This window comes from Oncorhynchus keta, chromosome 29 (genome assembly GCF_023373465.1).
Source record: "Oncorhynchus keta strain PuntledgeMale-10-30-2019 chromosome 29, Oket_V2, whole genome shotgun sequence".
NCBI classification, from domain to species: domain Eukaryota; kingdom Metazoa; phylum Chordata; class Actinopteri; order Salmoniformes; family Salmonidae; genus Oncorhynchus; species Oncorhynchus keta.
The window spans coordinates 12,182,125-12,204,029 of record NC_068449.1 but is presented as its reverse complement, the minus strand read 5'-3'; the positions used below and the strand labels follow the sequence as shown (position 1 = coordinate 12,204,029).

The following is a 21,905-nucleotide window of genomic DNA, read 5'->3' as shown; positions in this document are numbered from 1 at the left end:
CGTCAACCTGAGAAGTTTACTGGTTAGTGAGGTCCGAAGGAGGGTCAGGAAATAGACCTGAAATGTTTAATTAGACCCAATGGTAATGAACAAAAGGTAGGCAAAGGTGTCAGACTAACGAATCGTCAAGTTAGAACAAACAAAAATCCCAAATAAAGTCACAGACTCCAGAATTCTCCCCAGTTTTATATTTGCATGATTGAACTTGTTGTCATGTCCATGGAAATAGAATCCTCATTGACTTGAATGGGGAGCCCTGTTTCTATAGATTCTAATGTCATGTCAATTTGCAGGCAGCCCATGTTGTCAGTGCCCTCTGTGACACGCTCCGTGAGAGAAGGGTACCCCCTGCAGAAATGGGAGGCCTTTGACCTGTGAGGGGCGTGACGGTACTCGCATACAGAGAGGTGAAGGATGGAGCCAAGGACAAGGTAACAGCTCAACACGTGTCCACTATTAAAGTGTACAGAAGACTACCACACCCACCACTCCAACTCCACATGTCCTCTGCTACGATGTCCCACACCACCCATCACACTTCCCACTGGGCACACAGGTTGAATCAATGTTGTTTCCACCGTTAAACCAACGTGGAATAGACGTTGAATTGACGTCTGTGCCCATTGGGTGACCTCACACCCAGGTCCACCATTGAAAAGTCCAGGTTTTCCAAGGTTTTAAAAAGCGTATCATATCAAGACAATAGTATTTGTCATATGTCAGATCGACATACTCGAGTGGACTAGTCTACTGACGTACAACAGTAATTTGGACCAATGATCAGTCGAGTTCACAGAGATCAGTAACCATTACAATCTAAATGTGCTGCTCTTTGTTGTACTGGAGAGGACCTGTGAGTCTACTGCTGTTCAGTACGGTCCACTATCAGTTTGTCACAGAACACACCGGCTCAATTTGTCTGGACAACTAAGTGGCTAGAGTAGTACAGTCATTAGGTATTGAGTGCAACATATAGATTGTGTTTGCGTTGTCTGTGAGGGAAGTTAAAAGGTCAAGATTGTGTGTTTATGACGGTGGTGGTGGTGGTGGTGCTGAGAAGTGTGTGTGTGGGTGGGTCTGGGGGTTCTGTGTGTGTGTGTGTGTGTGTGGGTGGGTGGGGTCTGGGGGTTCTGTGTGGGTGGGTGGGTGGGTGGGGTCTGGGGGTTCTGTGTGTGTGTGTGTGGGTGAGGGGGTTCTGTGTGTGTGAGGGAGGGTGAGGGGTCTTGGGGAGGGGGTTCTGTGTGTGTGTGAGGGAGGGCGGGGGTCTGGCAGACAGGGTTCTGTGTGCGTGTGTGTGAGTGTGAGGGGGCGGAGAGTCTGGGGGGGGTTCTGTGTGTGTGTGAGGGGGCGGGGGTCTGGGGGCTCTGTGTGTGTGTGAGAGGGAGGGGGGTCTCGGGGGGGTTCTGTGTTTGTGTTAGAGGGGGTTGTTCTCATCCATACAAATATTTCTTAACGATACAAAGTTAACCAACTGGGTTCAGACGTCAGTTCAACGTCTAGTTTTCATTTACATTTGTTTGCACCTTCAACTAACGTGAATTCAACGTGAAATCAACTAAACATTTCACCGTGTCATTGGATTTGGATTAAAAGTTGGGTGAAAAAAGACTAAATGCATTTACAGTGATTACTTTTTATAAATCCAAGTAGTTTTCTACATTGATTCAATGTCATCACATAGATTTTGGGGGTTGAAATCACATGGAAAAACATTGATTGAACTATTGTTTTCCCAGTGGGAAGTGACATGACTAAACACGAACACATACAAACAGGAAAGCACAACCACTTTAATTGAATGGTCTTAATTAAAGCCTTAGGACTGTGAGACATACATACATCTTTATCTGTGGCTCTGTTGACTGCAATGCTCTCTAAGGAACAACTCCTCTGAGTGTACAGAACATTAGGAACACCTTCCTAATATTGATTTGCACCTCCCTTAGCCTTCAGAACAGCCTCAATTCATCTGAGCATGGACACTTCAAGATGTCGAAAGCATTCCACAGGGATGTTGGCCCATGTTGACTCTAATGCTTTCCACAGTTGTGTCAAGTTGGCTGGATGTCCTTTGGGTGGTGGACCATTCTTTATAGACATGGGAAACTGTTGAGGTGAAAAACCCAGCAGTGATACAGTTCTTGACACAAACTGGTAGCCTGGCACCTACTACAATACCCCGTTCAAAGATACTTAAATATATGTTTTTTCCATTCACTCTCTGAATGGCACACATACACATTCCATGTCGCAGGGCTTCAACATCTGTCTTTCTCCTCTCCTTCATCTACACTGATTGTAGTGGATTTAACAGGTGACATCAGTAAGGGATCATAGCTTTCACCTGGATTCACCTGGTCAGTCTATGTCATGGAAACACTCAGTGTATATCCCAATGAGAGGATCTGTTTGCGTCTAACGTACGTAAAGGGAAATTAGCACCACCCCCCAACATCAATATATGTGAAAACGGCCCGTTTCAAATCAAACCAAATCAAATGCATTTATATAGCCCTTCGTACATCAGCTGATATCTCAAAGTGCTGTACAGAAGCCCAGCCTAAAACCCCAAACAGCAAGCAATGCAGGTGTAGAAGCACGGTGGCTAGGAACAACTCCCTAGAAAGGCCAAAACCTAGGAAGAAACCTAGAGAGGAACCAGGCTATGAGGGGTGGCCAGTCCTCTTCTGGCTGTGCCGGGTGGAGATTATAACAGAACATGGCCAAGATGTTAGAATGTTCATAAATGACCGGCATGGTCAAATAATAGTAATCACAGTGAACATTTCTATGTTTTGTAGTAAAAAAAGATAGAGAAAGACAAGTGTTTCCAATGACATCTTCAACCAATTAGTGGACAATTAGGAGGCAATTAGGAGGCAATGCCTCGTCATAATTGGTTAAAATCACATGTAACACACCGATGATGTCAGTGGAAACACTTATCTTCCTCTTTGTTTTTTTACTACAAAACATAGAAATGCTCCCTTTTCACATACGTTGATGTTGGGGTAATGCTGGAGATGATGAAAATGAAGTTGACATTTAAAAAAAAAAATCCCTTTAAAGGTTGTGAATCATTTGGGTTGGATTTTTGTTCTTTGGCTAGTATGATGAACCAACGCTACATGTACGTCAGTAGCTGCACAGATAAAGATGAGCGATTAATGGACTGGATCACTGACTCGGACCAGGGTTTAGAGATAACACAATGAGAGGAAGAGAGATGAAATTATTATGGCTTTGTCATCTCGAGAATAGACTCAATTAATATAATTATTAAAAGGTCAATTTTACCAAGATGATTTTATCTGGAAGTAGGAAAGCACAGAGGCTCGTAGGGGTCACAGGGTCGCCGGGTCACGTTCCCCCTCAGAGGTGTCCTTTTAAAAATATATATATGTATGTATTTATTTTTAAACGTTTGTTGTTGCTGTTTCTCTGTAATACTACTCGTGACCTAGCAGTTTTCTGAAGTTGTCTTTAGCCCAGATCGGTTCCCAACCTCATGACTAGCTACCAAGAGTCCATTTCAGGCTATCAGTAGCTAGATTATTTAACTATTTTAGTTGCATGCCTGCTGGTAAGGTTGGTAGTCTTCAGAAAAGTAAGCAATAACTAAATGTACTGAATAACACACATTCCTTTCCATCGTTTACCCAGAGATGCAGAGAAGCTTATTTCATTGCTTTAAAAAAGGAACCACCAGTCAGGAGGATAGAGACAGCTCAAGATGTATTAGATATTAAGGAGAAAAATATACATATATTTTTTATATAGAATTGAGCATAATGATTATAGCTCTATAATGCAGGAAAAGACTGTTTCAGCTGTTTGAAAATGGAGCTGAAGTAGGAGACCGCAGGTTATACGTCCACATTGAGAAAACTAATGGAAGTCTGCCTGTCCATCATATGTAATAAGCCTTCCTTCCTTCCTTCCTTCCTTCCTTCCTTCCTTCCTTCCTTCCTTCCTTCCTTCCTTCCTTCCTTCCTTCCTTCCTTCCTTCCTTCCTTCCTTCCTTCCCCCCTCTCGCTCTCTCGCTCTCTTTCTCTCTCTCTCTCTCTCTCTCTCTCTCTCTCTCTCTCTCTCTCTCTCTCTCTCTCTCTCTCTCTCTGTCCCCCTTTCTCTCCCTCTCTCCATCTCTCCAAACCCCTCTCTTTCACTAGGTTTCTGTCTCTAAGTCTCCAACCCCTCTTTCTCTCCCTCTCTCCATCTCTCCAAACCCCTCTCTTTCACTAGGTTTCTGTTTTTAAGTCTCCAACCCCTCCCTCTCTCGTTCCACTCTCTCCATCCCCCTCCTCTCTGTGATGAAAGTGAAAGGGGGATGCAGGGGGCAGCACCAGAGGGAGGGGTGTGCCCCTCTATAAGAGGTCTGAGCAACAGCCTGTCTGTATAGATGAAATACACTGAGAAAGAAGACAGGACACTAACTAGAGCTGCTGCACTGTAGACCAAAATCACTTAAAGGACCTGCGCCCAAACTCCTCCATAGTACTCAGGTAAGACTGACCTTCGACCTTCAGGCTTGGTTTAAGGTGGGGGTGGGGGGGAGAAATCATCTGGCTTGATTTTTTGCTGGGATACTTCCCTGGCTGATACTGAAGGAGTTTGGGTTCAGTTTTAAACCTGCGAAGTTGCCAAACAGCTTAGTGCAGTTTGGCTAATCTTCTGGTGGCTGGTTTATTTATAGGGTGGCAAGTGTTTTTAGGGTTAGTTTAGTTATCAGTTTGAGCAATGTAGAATTTCTCTCTGGGTTCTTGCTGAAGTATGGAGGAGTTCTTCCCACTGTCATTTACAGGTAAAGCATGTAGAATACCACTGAAACAAATTAGTTAAAAAGGAAAATATAAATCACACAGTAAGTGAGCAACAATTTGGTAGATTAGACTGATTTATTTGATGCAATATCAAGACATAAGGAGAGGACAATAAATTGCTAAGGAGAAGAAAATACTATTTCTTTGGATTTTATTCATCAAGTTAGAATGTAAAATAACATGGCAATATTTGAACTTGATAACGATTTATTTGTGTTGTATGGTATATTCTTCATGGAGTTTCACGATGTGTACAAGAGTAACTGCTGGTACACAGTCACTGCTTAAACCGAGCACTCTCTCTTTAATTTGCTCTATTTCTCTTTCTGTGTTCTCTCCCTCTTTCTGTGTTCTCTCTCTCTTTCTGTGTTCTCTCTCTCTTTCTGTGCTCTCTCCCTCTTTCTGTGTTCTCTCCCTCTTTCTGTGTTCTCTTCTCTTTCTGTGTTCTCTCCCTCTTTCTGTGCTCTCTCTCTCTTTCTGTGCTCTCTCCCTCTTGCTGTGCTCTCTCTCTCTTTCTGTGCTCTCTCCCTCTTTCTGTGCTCTCTCCCTCTTTCTGTGTTCTCTCCCTCTTTCTGTGTTCTCTCTCTTTCTGTGCTCTCTCTCTCTTTCTGTGCTCTCTCCCTCTTTCTGTGTTCTCTCTCTCTTTCTGTGCTCTCTCTCTCTTTCTGTGCTCTCTCTCTCTTTCTGTGTTCTCTCTCTCTGTGTGTGCTCTCTCTCTCTCTGTGCTCTCTCTCCCTCTTTCTGTGCTCTCTCTCTCTCTGTGCTCTATCTCTCTCTCTGTGCTCTCTCTCTCTCTGTGTGCTTTCTCTCTCTGTGTGTGCTCTCTCTCTCTCTCTCTGTGCTCTATCTCTCTCTCTGTGCTCTCTCTCTCTCTCTCTGTGTGCTCTCTCTCTCTCTGTGTGCTCTCTCTCTCTCTCTCTCTGTGCTCTCTCTCTCTCTCTCTCTCTGTGCTCTATCTCTCTCTTTGTGCTCTCTCTCTCTCTCTGTGTGCTCTCTCTCTCTCTCTGTGTGTGCTCTCTCTCTCTCTCTGTGGTCTATCTCTCTCTCTGTGCTCTCTCTCTCTCTCTCTCTCTCTCTCTCTCTCTCTCTCTCTGTGCTCTCTTCCTGTGCTCTCTCTCTCTTTCTGTGCTATATCTCTCTTTCTGTGCTCTCTTTCTCTTTGTGTTCTCTCTCTCTTTCTGTGTTATCTCTCTTTCTGTGCTCTCTCTCGCTCTCTTTCTGTGCTCTCTCTCTTTCTGTGCTCTCTCTCGCTCTCTTTCAGTGCTCTCTCTCTTTCTGAGCTCTCTCTCTCTTTCTCTCTCATTGAGTTTCGTGATGTGTACAAGAGTAACTGCTGGTACACAGACACTGCTTAAACCGAGCACTCTCTCTTTTATTTGCTCTCTTTCTCTTTGTGTTCTCTCTCTCTTTACGTGTTCTCTCTCTTTCTGTGCTCTCTCTCTCTTTCTGTGCTCTCTCTCTCTCTCTCTCTCTCTCTCTCTCTCTCTCTCTCTCTCTCTCTTTCTGTGCTCTCTCTCTTTCTGTGCTCTCTCGTTCTGTTCTCTCGTTCTGTGTTCTCTCTCTCTCTCTGTTCTCTCTTTTTCTGTCTCTCTCTTTCTGTGCTCTCTCTCTTTCTGTGCTCTTTCTTTCTGTGCTCTCTCTTTCTGTGCTCTTTCTTTCTGTGCTCTCTCTTTCTGTGCTCTCTCTCTCTGTGCTCTCTTTCTCTTTCTGTGTTCTCTCTCTTTCTCTCTTTCTGTGCTCTCTCTTTCTGTGCTCTCTCTCTCTTTATGTGCTCTCTCTTTCTGTTCTCTCTCTCTTTCTGTGCTCTCTCTCTGTGCTCTCTCTCTGTGCTCTTTCTCTCTCTTCTGTGCTCTCTCTCTTTCTGTGCTCTCTCTCAGCTCTCTCTCTCTCTGTGTTCTCCCTCTTTCTGTGCTCTCTCTCTCTTTCTGTGCTCTCTCTCTTTCTGTGCTCCCTCTCTTTCTGTGCTCTCTCTCTTTCTGTGCTTACTCTCTCTTTCTGTGCTCTCTCTCTATCTCTGTGCTCTCTCTTTCTGTGCTCTCTCTCTGTGCTCTCTCTCTTTCTGTGCTCTCTCTCTCTCTGTCTGTGCTCTCTCTTTTTGTGCTCTCTCTCTTTCTGTGCTCTCTCTCTTTCTGTGCTTTCTCTCTCTTTCTGTGCTCTCTCTCTCTCTTTCTGTGCTCTCTTTCACTTTCTATGCTCTCTCTCTCTGGGCTCTCTCTCTATCTCTGTGTTCTCCCTCTTTTTGTGCTCTCTCTCTTTCTGTGCTCTCTCTCTTTTTGTGCTCTCTCTCTTTCTGTGCTCTCTCTCTCTTTCTGTGCTCTCTCTCTTTCTGTGCTCCCTCTCTTTCTGTGCTCTCTCTCTTTCTGTGCTTACTCTCTCTTTCTGTGCTCTCTCTCTATCTCTGTGTTCTCTCTCTTTCTGTGCTCTCTCTCTTTCTGTGCTCTCTCTCTTTCTGTGCTCTCTCTCTCTCTGTCTGTGCTCTCTCTTTTTGTGCTCTCTCTCTTTCTGTGCTCTCTCTCTTTCTGTGCTTACTCTCTCTTTCTGTGCTCTCTCTCTCTCTTTCTGTGATCTCTCTTTCTGTGCTCTCTCTTTCTGAGCTCTCTCTTTCTGTGCTCTTTCTAGCTCTTCTGTGCTCTCTTTCTGTGCTCTCTCTCTTTCTGTACTCTTTCTCTTTCTGTGCTCTTTCTCTCTGTTCTCAGTGCTCGTGGCACAGTTAAAGTCCTGACCCTTGACAGGAGCATATTTCTCCCATCACTCTCATTATCCTCCCATTGATCCCCTGGTCTTTAAATCGATGCATCTCCACCGAGACGATGCAAGACTATTATTTTCCACAGTTAACACCTCAGGGAGAAGGTTAAATGTTTATGCTTTCGGTGCAAAATACTGTCTGCAAAGAAATTTCCTGTTGATGATCTGATGATGGCAGAGCACATAGCTGCTCAAGACTTATGCTAAAGCCCGGGGGCAGTTTCTGTTGCTTTCCAGGACTCATTTTGTGTGTTCTGTCAATGAACCACCACCACCACTTAATGAGGGGCTATCTACAGCTGTAGTCCATAAATCCTTTGTTCACAGTTGCTTACCACTTTTTTTCCATGGGGTTTCTTCCTTCACAGACTCAATGCAATTATGACCTATTTCAAAAAAGATTTGGTCAAATTATTAATTTTGTGTATGGTTTCCTAGAAACAAGGGTGACTCAACTTACCTCTTTGGCTCAATTTATCTCCCATACTAGATTTATATTTACTGCCTAGAGTTATTCTGGTGCTGTGAATAAGAGGAAAGCCCCAGACAGTTAGCAGTGCAGTGGGTTACCATACAAGCCTTACTGCACCAACCCTAAATGAACAAATTCAATATCAAATCAAAATCAAATGTATTTATATAGCCCTTCGTACATCAGCTGATATCTCAAATTGATGTACAGAAACCCAACCTAAAACCCTAAACAGCAAGCAATGCAGGTGTTGAAGCACGTTGGCTAGGAAAAACTCCCTAGAAAGGCCGAAACCTAGGGAGAAACCTAGAGAGGAACCAGGCTATGAGGGGTGGCCAGTCCTCTTCTGGCTGTGCCGGGTGGAGATTATAACAGAACATGGCCAAGATGTTAGAATGTTCATAAATGACCAGCATGGTCAATTAATAGGTCTGGGACAGGTAGCACGTCCGGTGAACAGGTCAGGATTCCATAGCCGCAGGCAGAACAGTTGAAACTGAAGCAGCAGCACGGCCAGGTGGAGTGAGGACAGCAAGGAGTCATCATGCCAGGTAGTCCTGAGGCCTGAGTCCTGAGGGGGGCGCCAACCCACTAGAGTGCTAGTGAGGTGCTCAGGGTCCTATACAAATGTAGGATCTTAATGTGATCACCCTGTTGCAGGATACCATTCCTGCAATGCAGGAAATGTAAAACCTGTAGTGTATTTGAGGTTTAAAAACTGGTTCAAATTAAGATCCCACATCTGTAGTTTTTGTTTCTCTGTCATTCATTTGACATAGAATCAGAATTGTCTGCATTTTGATGTACATGGTTTCTTTAAGAAATTATACAATGTTCCTTAATAAAGCCAATATTGGGTTAATAGGGATCAGTTTAATTCCTGTCTTTTAATTTGCTTTGATTATAAACGTAATCTACACCTGGTTACCTAGATTATTTTAAAGGTTTATTCCATACCTGGTTGAACAGTAGTTTGACGGAGGTGTTTTTCTTTGAATATCAGTCAATATCAATTTGGCTTTGTTCAAAGGAGTCAATCAGGATTAGCTTTCAACTGATTATAGGTTTAAACTGTTCATGGCTAGCTGCCCAATGGGAGATAAAGGCTAATCTGGGGGTGAATATTGCGGATTCCAGAGAGAGGTGAAGGCACAGAGGGACCCAGGAGGTCAGGTTCAAAGCTACACATTGACTGGAGCTGCTTTCGGTCAAACTTCATTATAGATAGAGGTTTCAGAGCACAATGGAAATCTACTCAATCAAATTAGCCTTTTAGTTTTCTCAGAAAATAATCCATATATACGCTGTGTTTCAAATTAGGCTTGCGTTAGCTCCCTAAGCAAATGCTTAGCCTTTAGCTCAGTGGGCTTTTACAGCTTTACGGTGCACAGACGACCCAGGGTGAAACCCAGTAGACAGATAATATCGTCTCAGGGAAAGGGTTTTCTCCACTTAGTCTGTGTCTTCTGATTAGACACAGAGAAAGAGATAAAGAGAGTGTGTGTGCGTGTGCGTGTGCGTGTACGTGTGCGTGTGCGTGTGAAAGAGAGAGAAAGAGAGAGGAGTGTGTAAATGGGATTTTAAAGGGATTTCAAGACAATTAGATGCGGCCTCCTCAGACCTGGGGGCAAAATAATTCAAAGCTCTCCCCATCCGGCACGACACAGATTCGAGGAAACTGTGAAATTAGCTCTTGATCAGCTCTCTGTTGTTCTTCTGTGCAACCGTTTGAACGGCTTCAGCATCAGATAAAGGACCAGGATACGTTCTACTCTGGAGTTATGTCAGTGACATGGTGCATGTTCCACTAGTTTGTAACAGTTGTACAGTTGTTGGAAACCCTCCCGTATAGTTGTGGATCAGTTGTATAGTACTACTACCAGCAGCACAAGACAGCCACTCTGCTTGAGAAAAAATAACCCATTAAGACTAAAGCGATCCCTATTAGAAAGTCATCAAACTGCATTCCTCATATGGATGCCATACTGGATACATTTTACAAATCTCGGATGAATTGAGGGAGAAATCAAATAAAAAATCACAGTGTTTTGCATATGCCTATAGTACGCAGAGCTCCAATTGAGAAGCCATTCCAACAAGTTGTGTCCTGGGTCATGTGTTCAATATGCACGAAATGGAAGAAAACGTTTTAAAACACTGAAATAGGCACATGCAACATTAACTCATCCAATAAGAACGCTCATTTTCATTACGTGGTGCCTAATGGAACACAACCCCGTTTACACAACCTACTGAGAAGAGTCCTGAATCTCCCTTGAAAAGCAGATAATCACAGACAGTTCTCTGAAGAAAAAAAACGTTGTTCTTTTTTTCTCCTAAGTGGCTCTTCCTTGTTGGATAAAACAGGAGCTGAACAGGATGACACAAGACAAAATGTGTTTGGAGGGGAAACGGCGTTGGGTGAGGACTTTGTGTCGATTCCCACTCAATTCCTGACAGGGGTGTTCTTTATCTGCCACATCACGGGTGTCACATCACATCAACTCTGCAGCTGCCTTTCTTAGCATCACTGCAGGTCTGAGTCAGGTGTGTTATGCTATTATTATTAAATACAGATGTAGGATCTTAATTTGAGCCAGTTTGCTACAGCAGGAAAATAATCCCACAACAACAGGACATGTGAATTATTATGTGGATTATAATTAATGGACATTTTTGTAGGGGTTGATACATTTTTCGTAAGGGAAATTCAAGTCAGAAACCTCAAATACACTAGAAGTCTAATGCAGGAAAGTTTGCCTGCAACAGGGTGATCAAATTAAGATCCTACATCTGTATAAGACAGTGTATAATTATATAGCCTCTGACTAAATCAAATCAAATCAATTTTCAAATCAAATCAAATTGATTTATATAGCACTTCGTACATCAGCTGATATCTCAAAGTGCTGTACAGAAACCCAGCCTAAAACCCCAAACAGCAAGCAATGCAGGTGTAGAAGCACGGTGGCTATGAAAAACTCCCTAGAAAGGCCAAAACCTAGGAAGAAACCTAGAGAGGAACCAGGCTATGTGGGGTGGCCAGTCCTCTTCTGGCTGTGCCGGGTGGAGATTATAACAGAACATGGCCAAGATGTTCAAATGTTCATAAATGACCAGCATGGTCGAATAATAATAACTGGAGCAGCAGCACGGCCAGGTGGACTGGGGACAGCAAAGGAGTCATCATGTCAGGTAGTCCTGGGGTATGGTCCTAGGGCTCAGGTCAGTTGAAACTGGAGCAGCAGCACGGTCAGATGGACTGGGGACAGCAAGGAGTCATCATGTCAGGTAGTCCTGGGGTATGGTCCTAGGGCTCAGGTCAGTTGAAACTGGAGCAGCAGCACGGTCAGATGGACTGGGGACAGCAAGGAGTCATCATGTCAGGTAGTCCTGGGGTATGGTCCTAGGGCTCAGGTCAGTTGAAACTGGAGCAGCAGCACGGCCAGGTGGACTGGGGACAGCAAGGAGTCATCATGTCAGGTAGTCCTGGGGCATGGTCCTAGGGCTCAGGTCCTCCGAGAGAGAGAAAGAAAGAGAGAAGGAGATAATTAGAGAACGCACACTTAGATTCACACAGGACACCGAATAGGACAGGAGAAGTACTCCAGATATAACAAACTGACCCTAGCTCCCCGACACATAAACTACTGCAGCATAAATACTGGAGGCTGAGACAGGAGGAGTCAGGAGACACTGTGGCCCCATCCGAGGACACCCCCGGACAGGGCCAAACAGGAAGGATATAAACCCACCTACTTTGCCAAAGCACAGCCCCCACACCACTAGAGGGATATCTTCAACCACCAACTTACCATCCTGAGACAAGACTGAGTATAGCCCACAAAGATCTCCGCCATGGCACAACCCAAGGGGGGGCGCCAACCCAGACAGGATGACCACATCAGTGAATCAACCCACTCAGGTGACGCACCCCTTCCAGGGACGGCATGAGAGAGCCCCAGTAAGCCAGTGACTCAGCCCCTGTAATAGGGTTAGAGGCAGAGAATCCCAGTGGAAAGAGGGGAACCGGCCAGGCAGAGACAGCAAGGGCGGTTCGTTGCTCCAGAGCCTTTCCGTTCACCTTCCCACTCCTGGGCTGGGCCAGACTACACTCAATCATATGACCCACTGAAGAGATGAGTCTTCAGTAAAGACTTAAATGTTGAGACCGAGTTTGCTTCTCTGACATGGGTAGGCAGACCGTTCCATAAAAATTGAGCTCTATAGGAGAAAGCCCTGCCTCCAGCTGTTTGCTTAGAAATTCTAGGGACAATTAGGAGGCCTGCGTCTTGTGACCATAGCGTACGTGTAGGTATGTACGGCAGGACCAAATCAGAGAGATAGGTAGGAGCAAGCCCATGTAATGGGATGTTCCAGATTTCAGGGGAGATGGAAAAAGAGCCTGCATCTACTCCTTCTCCACATTTACTGGATTGGTTAAACAGAGCAGAAGAGAACCTCCCCCTTCTCCTAAAGACCAGTATGTAGGGGATCTAGTTTCAGGTGTTTCTTTTACACCTACTATGTTAGGTTAATACTTCTATTATGGTTTATTGATAGATTTTACATCAGGTTCCCAATGTTCTCACCTTGGCAGGGTCATTTGGAGTAAGTGTGACTCAAATATAAAGGAGAATTCTCCATATTTGTCGGTCGGTTCAGATTGTGGCTTCATCTTCATCGACTTTTAGTGATGGATGAAATGCGCCTGATGGCGTTAATGATAGTGGAATAATAACAGCTACTGTAAATTGGACAGTGCAGTGATATTAACAAGAATTTAAGCTTTCTGCACATATAAGACATGTCTATGTAGAGCAGGTATTCCCAGGGGTACCGCAATGCCGTTGGGGGTACGCCAAATAAAAATGGGATTCACATTCTTTTCTTCACATTTTCAAACAGTCCATTTATATTTTCCAACGGGTTTTTCTTCTCGCCTGAGTAGCCTCATTTCACTGACAAAAATACATTTAAACCATCTTGTGTTCAGCGAAAAATACAACACAATATCAAATACAGGTAGCCTAGTTAAATAATTAACATCCAATCACATTAACTGTTACTCTCTTGCAGGAATTCCACTAACGGTCCATATGTAGCCAAACATAGCTGCTGCTCATGTTGGTATCTGTACTGATGGCACAAAAGCCATGACAGGGAGACATAGTGGAGAGGTAACGCGAGTGCAAGCAGTTGCTCCCGACACCACATGGGTACACTGCAGCATCCACCGAGAGGCTCTTGCTGACAAGGGAATGCCTGACAGCTTGAAAGACGTTTTGGACACTACAGTGAAAATGGTTAACTTCGTTAAAACAAGGCCCCTGAACTCTTGTGTATTTTCTGCACCATGCAATGATATGGGCAGCGACCACGTATCACTTTTGCAACATACAGAAGTTCGCTGGCTATCAAGGGGCAAAGTATTGACACATTTTTTAAATTGAGAGACGAGTTTAACGTTTTCTTAACTGACCATAATTTTAATTTGTCTGACCACTTGCATGATGATGAGTTTCTCATACGACTGGCCTATCTGGGTGATGTTTTTTCTCACTTGAATGATCTGAATCTAGGATGATAGGGAATGTCAGCAACTATATTCAATGTGTGGGACCAAATTGAGGCTGACTAAGAAGTTGGAGCTCTTCTCTGTCTTCATTAACAAGGGAAACACACAGGTCTTTCCATCATTGTAGGATTTTTTTGTGTGCAAATGAACTCAAGCTTACGGACAATGTCAAATGTGATATAGCGAAGCACCTGAGTGAGTTGCTTTCCCAAAATGGATGACACAAACAACTGGATTCGTTATCCCTTTCATGCCCTGCTTCCAGTGCACTTATCAATATCTGAACAAGAGAGCCTCATCAAAATTGCAACAAGTGGTTCTGAGAAAATGTGATTTAATCAGAAGCCACTGCCAGATTTCTGGATTGGGCTGCTCTCAGATGATCATGCCTTGGCAAATTGCTCTGTTAAGATACCGATGCCCTTTGCAAACACGTATCTATGTGAGAGTGGATTCTCAGCCCTCACTAGCATGAAAACGAAATACAGGCACAGACTCTGTGTGGAAAATGATTTAAGACTGAGACTCTCTCCAATACAACCCAACATTGTAGAGTTATGTGCATCCTTTCAAGCACAACCTTCTCATTAACCTGTGGTGAGTTATTCACAATTTTCGATGAGTAAATAAGGTTTTATGTGTAATGGTTAAATAAAAAGCAAAATTATTGATTATTATTATATTATTATTTATGTCTTGGTCCTATAAGAGCTCTTGTGACAAAACCACACTCATTCTTATGTTTAAAAGACTTTTCATCTATCCAGATATTTGTAAGCAGGAACACGATCTAAAGTACATATGCTTAAATCATCATTGTTATTTTTATGCTCTCTAAAGAACAACATATACTTAATTTTACCTGCATTCAACACTAATTTCAGGTCAATAAAGTTTTTCTGTAATACAATGAAGGCAGGCTGTAGTTCAGATAGAGCCTGGTAAACTTTGGGGGCAATAGCTTACACAACAGTATCATCGGCATACAAGTGCAGGTAAAAAAAACTGTACAGACAAGTTGTTAATATATGCTCTCGATTGTGCATCTGTAGAAGTTTGTGAGTGCTTTTGGTGACACGCCAAATTTCTTCAGCCTCCTGAGGTTGAAGAGGCGCTGCTGCGCCTTCTTCACGATGCTGTCTGTGTGAGTGGACCAATTCAGTTTGTCTGTGATGTGTATGCCGAGGAACTTAAAGCTTGCTACCCTCTCCACTACTGTTCCATCGATGTGGATAGGGGGGTGTTCCCTCTGCTGTTTCCTGAAGTCCACAATCATCTCCTTAGTTTTGTTGACGTTGAGTGTGAGGTTATTTTCCTGACACCACACTCCGAGGGCCCTCACCTCCTCCCTGTAGGCCGTCTCGTCGTTGTTGGTAATCAAGCCTACCACTGTTGTGTCGTCCGCAAACTTGATGATTGAGTTGGAGGCGTGATGGTAGAATGATGGTGTCAATGATGGTAGAATGATGAGTGGTTTGGTGATAGTGTGAATGGGGTGTGAGTTTATGATGTGGTGAGGTTTGTGATAGATTGGTGTTTCCCAAACCTGACCTCGAGCCCTTCCATTCCACCTACTGTAACTGTATCTGTGCTTGTGGATTAGTGAAACATTTCAATCAGGTGGGCTGCTAGTACTGAAAAGTATTGAAAATGTATTTTGTCTTCATATCGTGAAAAGCTCTACGTAAAAAATATCAAATGTACTTGCCAGTTGTAATGAATACATGGGAATTATTTGCCACAAGCTTTGACGACTGTGTGCTGTCTCTGACGACTGTGTTGGCCTGTGGCTTGGTGACAAAGTTATAATCACATGTCACATTTGATCCATCAACAATGGTAGGTGAATATACACCCTAATAAATACTATAATACACTCTGCCCACAGCCAGCTGGGTGACTGGGATGTGTACTGTATCAACATGGCTGTCAATCTGATCAAATGGCCTAGTCACTGTCTCATGACTGATGTGTGTGCGTGTGTGTGCTTGCATTCGTGTGTGTGTGAGCGGGCCTTGTGACCCTTAGTTTCCTCATCTGCACATGTCATAGAGTTACTCCTGATGGGTTGAAACCCATTAATCGAGATGTATTCCTTGCTAGCCTTAACCAGCCATTGATTACGTGGATGGTGAAAGCATTGGAGGAGATCTCTAAATTTATATGAATCCATCTCTATATTGATCTGTGGTGCTGTGGGACCAATATTGATGTGGGTTTGCGGGGTAGAAGACATTAAGGGATAGACTGTTGATGGTGATAGAAGAGGAGTAAGATAGTGATGTATTTTATTGATAGAGTTAGAGGTGTATAGTATTGATGAGGAGGCTGATGTGTGGTATATCGCCGTGACTGACAGTCTCGGTTCAGGTTGAGGTTATTAATTTCCTCTCAGTACCATTCTATCCTACTATCTTTTCTTTATTTGACCATTGAAGTCATAAGGTTGAAATGTTTTAGACACAGACCACAGTCACCACACTGGATATAAAGTTGATGCAATGTGTTTACAATCTACTATTATTTGAAATGGTCAACATTATTAGTGATTATAACTGATCGGTCTACTCCATCAAGGAATATACTGGTCCAATGAGCACAAGATGTTAAAATACCAAAAAGACGTCTTTTCAACATCTTTTAATCATAGGGATGAGTGTAGTGTAGGGGTGGGCAACTCCAGTCCTCAGGGGCCTGATTCGTGTCACACTTTTGACCCAGTCCCAGCTAACATACCTGACTCCAAGAATCATGATCTTCAGTTTAGAACGCAATTAATTTAATCAGATGTGTTTGCTAGGGATGCGGAAAAGGTGTGACCACTCTGGCCTCCGAGGACTGGTGTTGCACATCCCTGCTGTAATGGGTACAGACAGTCAGGAGAGACACAGACCTTGTGGAGGATTCCTAGGTTATTATTAGCAGGTCTAGCAGTCAGATTCACCAGAGGACTTTGATGAATCAAATCAAATTAAGAAAAAGTTGCTTACATGGGCCGAATACAACTGGTGTAAATTTTACCGTGAAATGCTTGCTTACGAGCCCTTGCCAACAATGCAGAGTTTGAACAATACAGAGTTTTCAAATAATAATAAAATAGTAGCATGAGCAATAAAATAAAATACACAATAATATATATACAGTACCAGTCAAAAGTTTGGACACACCTACTCATTCCAGGGTTTTTCTTTATTTTTACTATATTCTACATTGTAGAATAACAGTGAAGACATCAAAACTATAAAATAACACATATGGAATCATGTAGTAACCAAAAAAGTATTAAACAAATCAAAATATATGTTATATTTGAAGTTGCCCCCTTTGCCTTGATGACAGCTTTTCACACTCTAGACATTCTCTCAACCGGCTTCATGAGTTAGTCACCTGGAATGCAGACAGGTGTGTCTGTTAATTTCTTTCCTTCTTAATGCATTCGAGCCAATCAGTTGTGTTGTGACAAGGTAGGGGTGGTATAGAGAAGATATCCCTATTTGGTAAAAGACCAAGTCCATATTAGTCCTGGGGCTCCTGGGTGGTGCAGCGGTCTGAGGCATTGCATCTCAGTGCTAGAGGCGTCACTACACACAACTGGCCGTGATTGGAAGTCCCATAGGGCGGCGCACAATTGGCCCAGCATCGTCGGGGTTTGGCCGGTGTAGGCCACCATTGTAAGTAATAATTTGTTCTTATTTGACTTGCCTAGTTAAATAAGGTTAAATATTTAAAAAATATTCACTACAATTCAAAAGTTTGGGGTCACTTACAACATACATGAAATGAATAGGAAATATAGTCAAGACGTTATAAATAATGATTTTCAATTTAAATAATAATTGTGTCCTACAAACTGCTTTCATCAAAGAATCCTCGATTTGCAGCGATTACAGCCTTGCAGACCTTTGGAATTCTAGCTGTCAATTTGTTGAGGTAATTTGAAGAAATGTCCCCCCATGCTTCCTGAAGCACCTCCCACAAGTTGGATTGGCTTGTTGGGCACTTTTTATGTAGCATACAGTCAAGCTGCTCCCACAACAGCTCAATAGGTTTGAGATCCGGTGACTGTGCTGGCCACTCCATTATAGACAGAATACCAGCTGACTGCTTCTTCCCTAAATAGTTATTGCATAGTTTGGAGCTGTGCTTTGGGTCATTGTCCTGTTAATAGAGAAAATTGATTCCAATTAAGCGCCGTCCACAGGGTATGGCATGGCGTTGCAAAATGGAGTGATAGCCTTCATTCTTCAAGATCCCTTTTACCCTGTTCAAATCTCCCACTTTACCACCACCAAAGCACACTCAGACCATCACATTGCTTCCACCATGCTTGACAGATGGCTTCAACCACTCCTCCAGCATCTTTTCATTTTTTTCATTACACTGTAATGTGCTTGTCCTCTTGCTCAGTTGTGCACCAGGGCCTCCCAATCCTCTTTCTATTCTGGTTAGAGACAGTTTGCACTGTTCTGTGAAGGGAGTAGTACACAGCATTGTACAAGATCTTCTGTTTCTTTGCAATTTCTCACATGGAATAGGTCTTAATTTCTCAGAACAAGAATAGACTGATGAGTTTCAGAAGAACGTTCTTTGTTTCTGGCCATTTTAAGCCTGTAATTGAACCCACAAATGCTGATGCTCCAGATACTCAACTAGCCTAAAGAAGGCCAATGCTCTTTAATCAGGACAATAGTTTTCAGCTATGCTAACATAATTGCAAAATGGTTTTCTAATGATCAATTAGCCTTTTAAAATTATAAACTTGGATTAGCTAACACAACGTGTCATTGGAACATAGGAGTGATGGTTGCTGATAATGGGCCTATGTAGATATTCCATAACAAATCAGCCGTTTCCAGCTACAATAGTCATACAATAATCCATGTCTACGCTGTATTTCTGATCAATTTGCCACAGGAAAAGAAGACCCAGAGGTACCTTTGCTGCAGAGGATAAGCTCATTAGGGTTAACTGCACCTCAGATTGCAGCCTAAAGAAATTCTTCAAAGAGTTCAAATAACAGACATCTCAACATCAACTGTTCAGAGGAGAATCAGGCCTTCATGGTCGAACTGCTGCAAAGAAACCACATCTAAAGGACACCAATCGGAAGAAGAGACTTGCTTGGGGCAAGAAACACGAGCAATGGACATTAGACCGGTGGAAATCGGTCCTTTGGTCTGATGAGTCCAAATTTGAGATTTTTGGTTCTAACCACCGTGTCTTTGTGAGACGCAGAGTAGGTGAACGGATGATCTCCACATGTGTCGTTCCCACCGTGAAGCATTTAAAAAATATATATATTTCACCTTTATTTAACCAGGTAGGCCAGATGGAGGAGATGTGATGGTGCTTTGCTGGTGACACTGTCAGTGATTTATTTAGAATTCAAGGCACACTTAACCAGCATGGCTACCACAGTATTCTGCAGTGATACACCATCCCATCTGGGACTATCATTTGTTTTTCAACAGGACAATAACCCAGAACACACCTCCAGGCTGAGTAAGGGCAATTTGACCAAGAAGGAGAGAGATGGAGTGCTGCATCAGATGACCTGGCCTCCACAATCACCCGACCTCAACCAACTGATATGGTTTGGGATGAGTTGGACTGCAGAGTGAAGGAAAACCAGCCAACAAGTGCTCAGCATATGTGGGAACTCCTTCAAGACGGTTGGAAAAGCATTCCTTGTGAAGCTGGTTGAGAGAATGCCAAGAGAGTGCAAAGCTGTCATCAAGGCAATGGGTGGCAACTAAGAATCTAAAATATAACATATATTTTGATTTGTTTAACACTTTTTTGGTTACTACATGATTCAATATGTATTATTTCATAGTTTTGATGTCTTCACTAGTTAAATTAAAGAAAAACCCTTGAATGAGTAGGTGTGTCCAAACTTTTGACTGGTACTGTATATGGTGTGTGTATATATCGTCTAGTGAGTGTGTATATGGTGTGTATATATAGTCTAGTGAGTGTGCATAGGGTCAGTGCAAGATAGAGTCAGTGCAGATAGTTTGGCTACGATAAATTGACTATTTAGCAGCCTGGCTATTTGGCAGTCTTATGGATTGACCCAATTACTGTGTTTAATTAAGTGACTTCCTAAGTAATAAGCCAGTTAATTAAACGATTACAGCTGGCTTATCGGGAGAGGGGGACCTGGAGAGGAGGACCCGGAGGGGGGATGTGGAGAGGGGGATGTGGAGAGGAGAACCTGGAGAGGGGAGGTGGAGAGGAGGACCTGGAGAGGGGGATGTGGATAGGAGGACCTGGAGAGGGAGACCTGGAGAGGGGGACATGGAGAGGGGGACATGGAGAGGAGGACCCGGAGGGGGGGATGTGGAGAGGGGGATGTGGAGAGTGGGATGTGGAGAGGAGGACCTGGAGAGGGGAGGTGGAGAGGAGGACCTGGAGAGGGGGATGTGGATAGGAGGACCTGGAGAGGGGGACCTGGAGAGGGGGACCTGGAGAGGGGGACCTGGAGAGGGGGACCTGGAGAGGAGGACCTGGAGAGGGGGATGTGGAGAGGGGGACCTGGAGAGGGGACCTGGAGAGGGGGACCTGGAGAGGGGGATGTGGAGAGGAGGACCTGGAGAGGGGGATGTGGGGAGGGGGATCTGGAGAGGGGGATGTGGGGAGGGGGACCTGGAGCGGGGGATGTGGAGAGGAGGACCTGGGTGAGGGGGGTGGAGAGGAGGACCTGAGAGGGGGACCTGGAGATTGGGGGTGTGGGGAGGGGGACCTGGAGAGGGGATGTGGGAGTAGGATATGGAGAGGGGGATGTGGAGAGGGGATATGGAGAGGGGGATGTGGAGAGGGGGACCTGAAGAGGGGGACCTGGAGATTGGGGTGTGGAGAGGAGGACCTGGAGAGGGGGATGTGGAGAGGGGGATATGGAGAGGGGGATGTGGAGAGGGGGACCTGGAGAAGGGGATGTGGGGAGGGGGATATGGAGAGGGGGATGTGGAGAGGGGGATATGGAGGGGATGTGGAGAGGGGGACCTGGAGAAGGGGATGTGGGGAGGGGGATATGGAGAGGGGGATGTGGAGAGGGGGATATGGAGAGGGGGATGTGGGGAGGGGGATATGGAGAGGGGGATGTGGAGAGGGGGATATGGAGAGGGGGATGTGGGGAGGGGCAGGAGGTGTGAAGGATAGAATGAGAGCTCCAGGACAAACTCTCCAGACACTGGGGAAAGAATAGACAATACAGTATTGTGCCTGGCAATATGCTGTCTGACTTTGGATGTCTAAGTAAAAAAATATAAAAAAGAATGTTTCTATCTCAAAGATATTGAATGGTATGCTGTTATGCACCAACGTTGGCAAAACGCAAATCCCTCCTTCACTCTCTCTCTCTGGCTCTAGTATACCAACTTTAATTCCATTTCAGTTCTAGCTATGTGATTATGCTGTATGTTCTGGTCTTGAACGTTCACCATGTTAGACACACAATGCTTTTCCACAGAAGAATGTTCCGGACAAAGAATTTGAATTAGAATCCATTCTGATTCTGTGGTTCCGGTGACGTCATCAGTCTTCTATTTCTCTGTTGTTCTCTTAACACTTTTCTCATTACCGCAGTGTCCTCATCAAGGCTAGGAAATGTAAAACAAATGACTAATCTCGAGTTAAGTGTTAAATCCGGATTATTTACGCATGGCCATTTTTTTTGTCTGTCTAGGCCTCTCCCTCTACTTTAAAGGCTAATAAGTGCAATGATAACACAAAATGCTGGACTAATGTGCCAGTAATTCCTGTTTGTCTTTTATCATAGTTTTCCTATGCTTGTACAGGGCTTTTCTGACAGTTAGCTACAATAGCTGCAATTCCTTTAAATATTTGTCCTTATTCGTATATATAGTCTAGTGAGTGTGTATATGGTTTGTATATATAGTTTAGTGAGTGTGTATATGGTGTGTATATATAGTCTAGTGAGTGTGTATATGGTGTGTATATATAGTTTAGTGAGTGTGTATATGGTGTGTATATAGTCTAGTGAGTGTATATGTAGTGTGTATATATAGTCTAGTGAGTGTGTATGTAGTGTGTATATATAGTCTAGTGAGTGTGTATATGGTGTGTATATAGTCTAGTGAGTGTGTATATGGTGTGTATATATAGTTTAGTGAGTGTGTATATGGTGTGTATATAGTCTAGTGAGTGTGTATATGGTGTGTATATATAGTCTAGTGAGTGTGTATATGGCGTGTAAATATAGTTTAGTGAGTGTGTATATGGTGTGTATATAGTCTTGTGAGTGTGTATATGGTGTGTGTGTGTA

General features: G+C 43.8%; 1 protein-coding gene across 1 annotated transcript in view; it reads left to right on the top strand.

Moving 5' to 3' along the window:
* The first annotated feature begins 4,398 nt into the window (after positions 1-4,398).
* LOC118362135 (proenkephalin-A-like) overlaps positions 4,399-21,905 on the top strand; it is a 50,791-nt gene continuing 33,284 nt past the window's right edge. The window contains exon 1 of the mRNA XM_052485925.1: positions 4,399-4,502. The gene's annotated coding sequence lies outside the window, so the exon portion shown is untranslated. The remainder of the gene's footprint in view (positions 4,503-21,905) is intronic.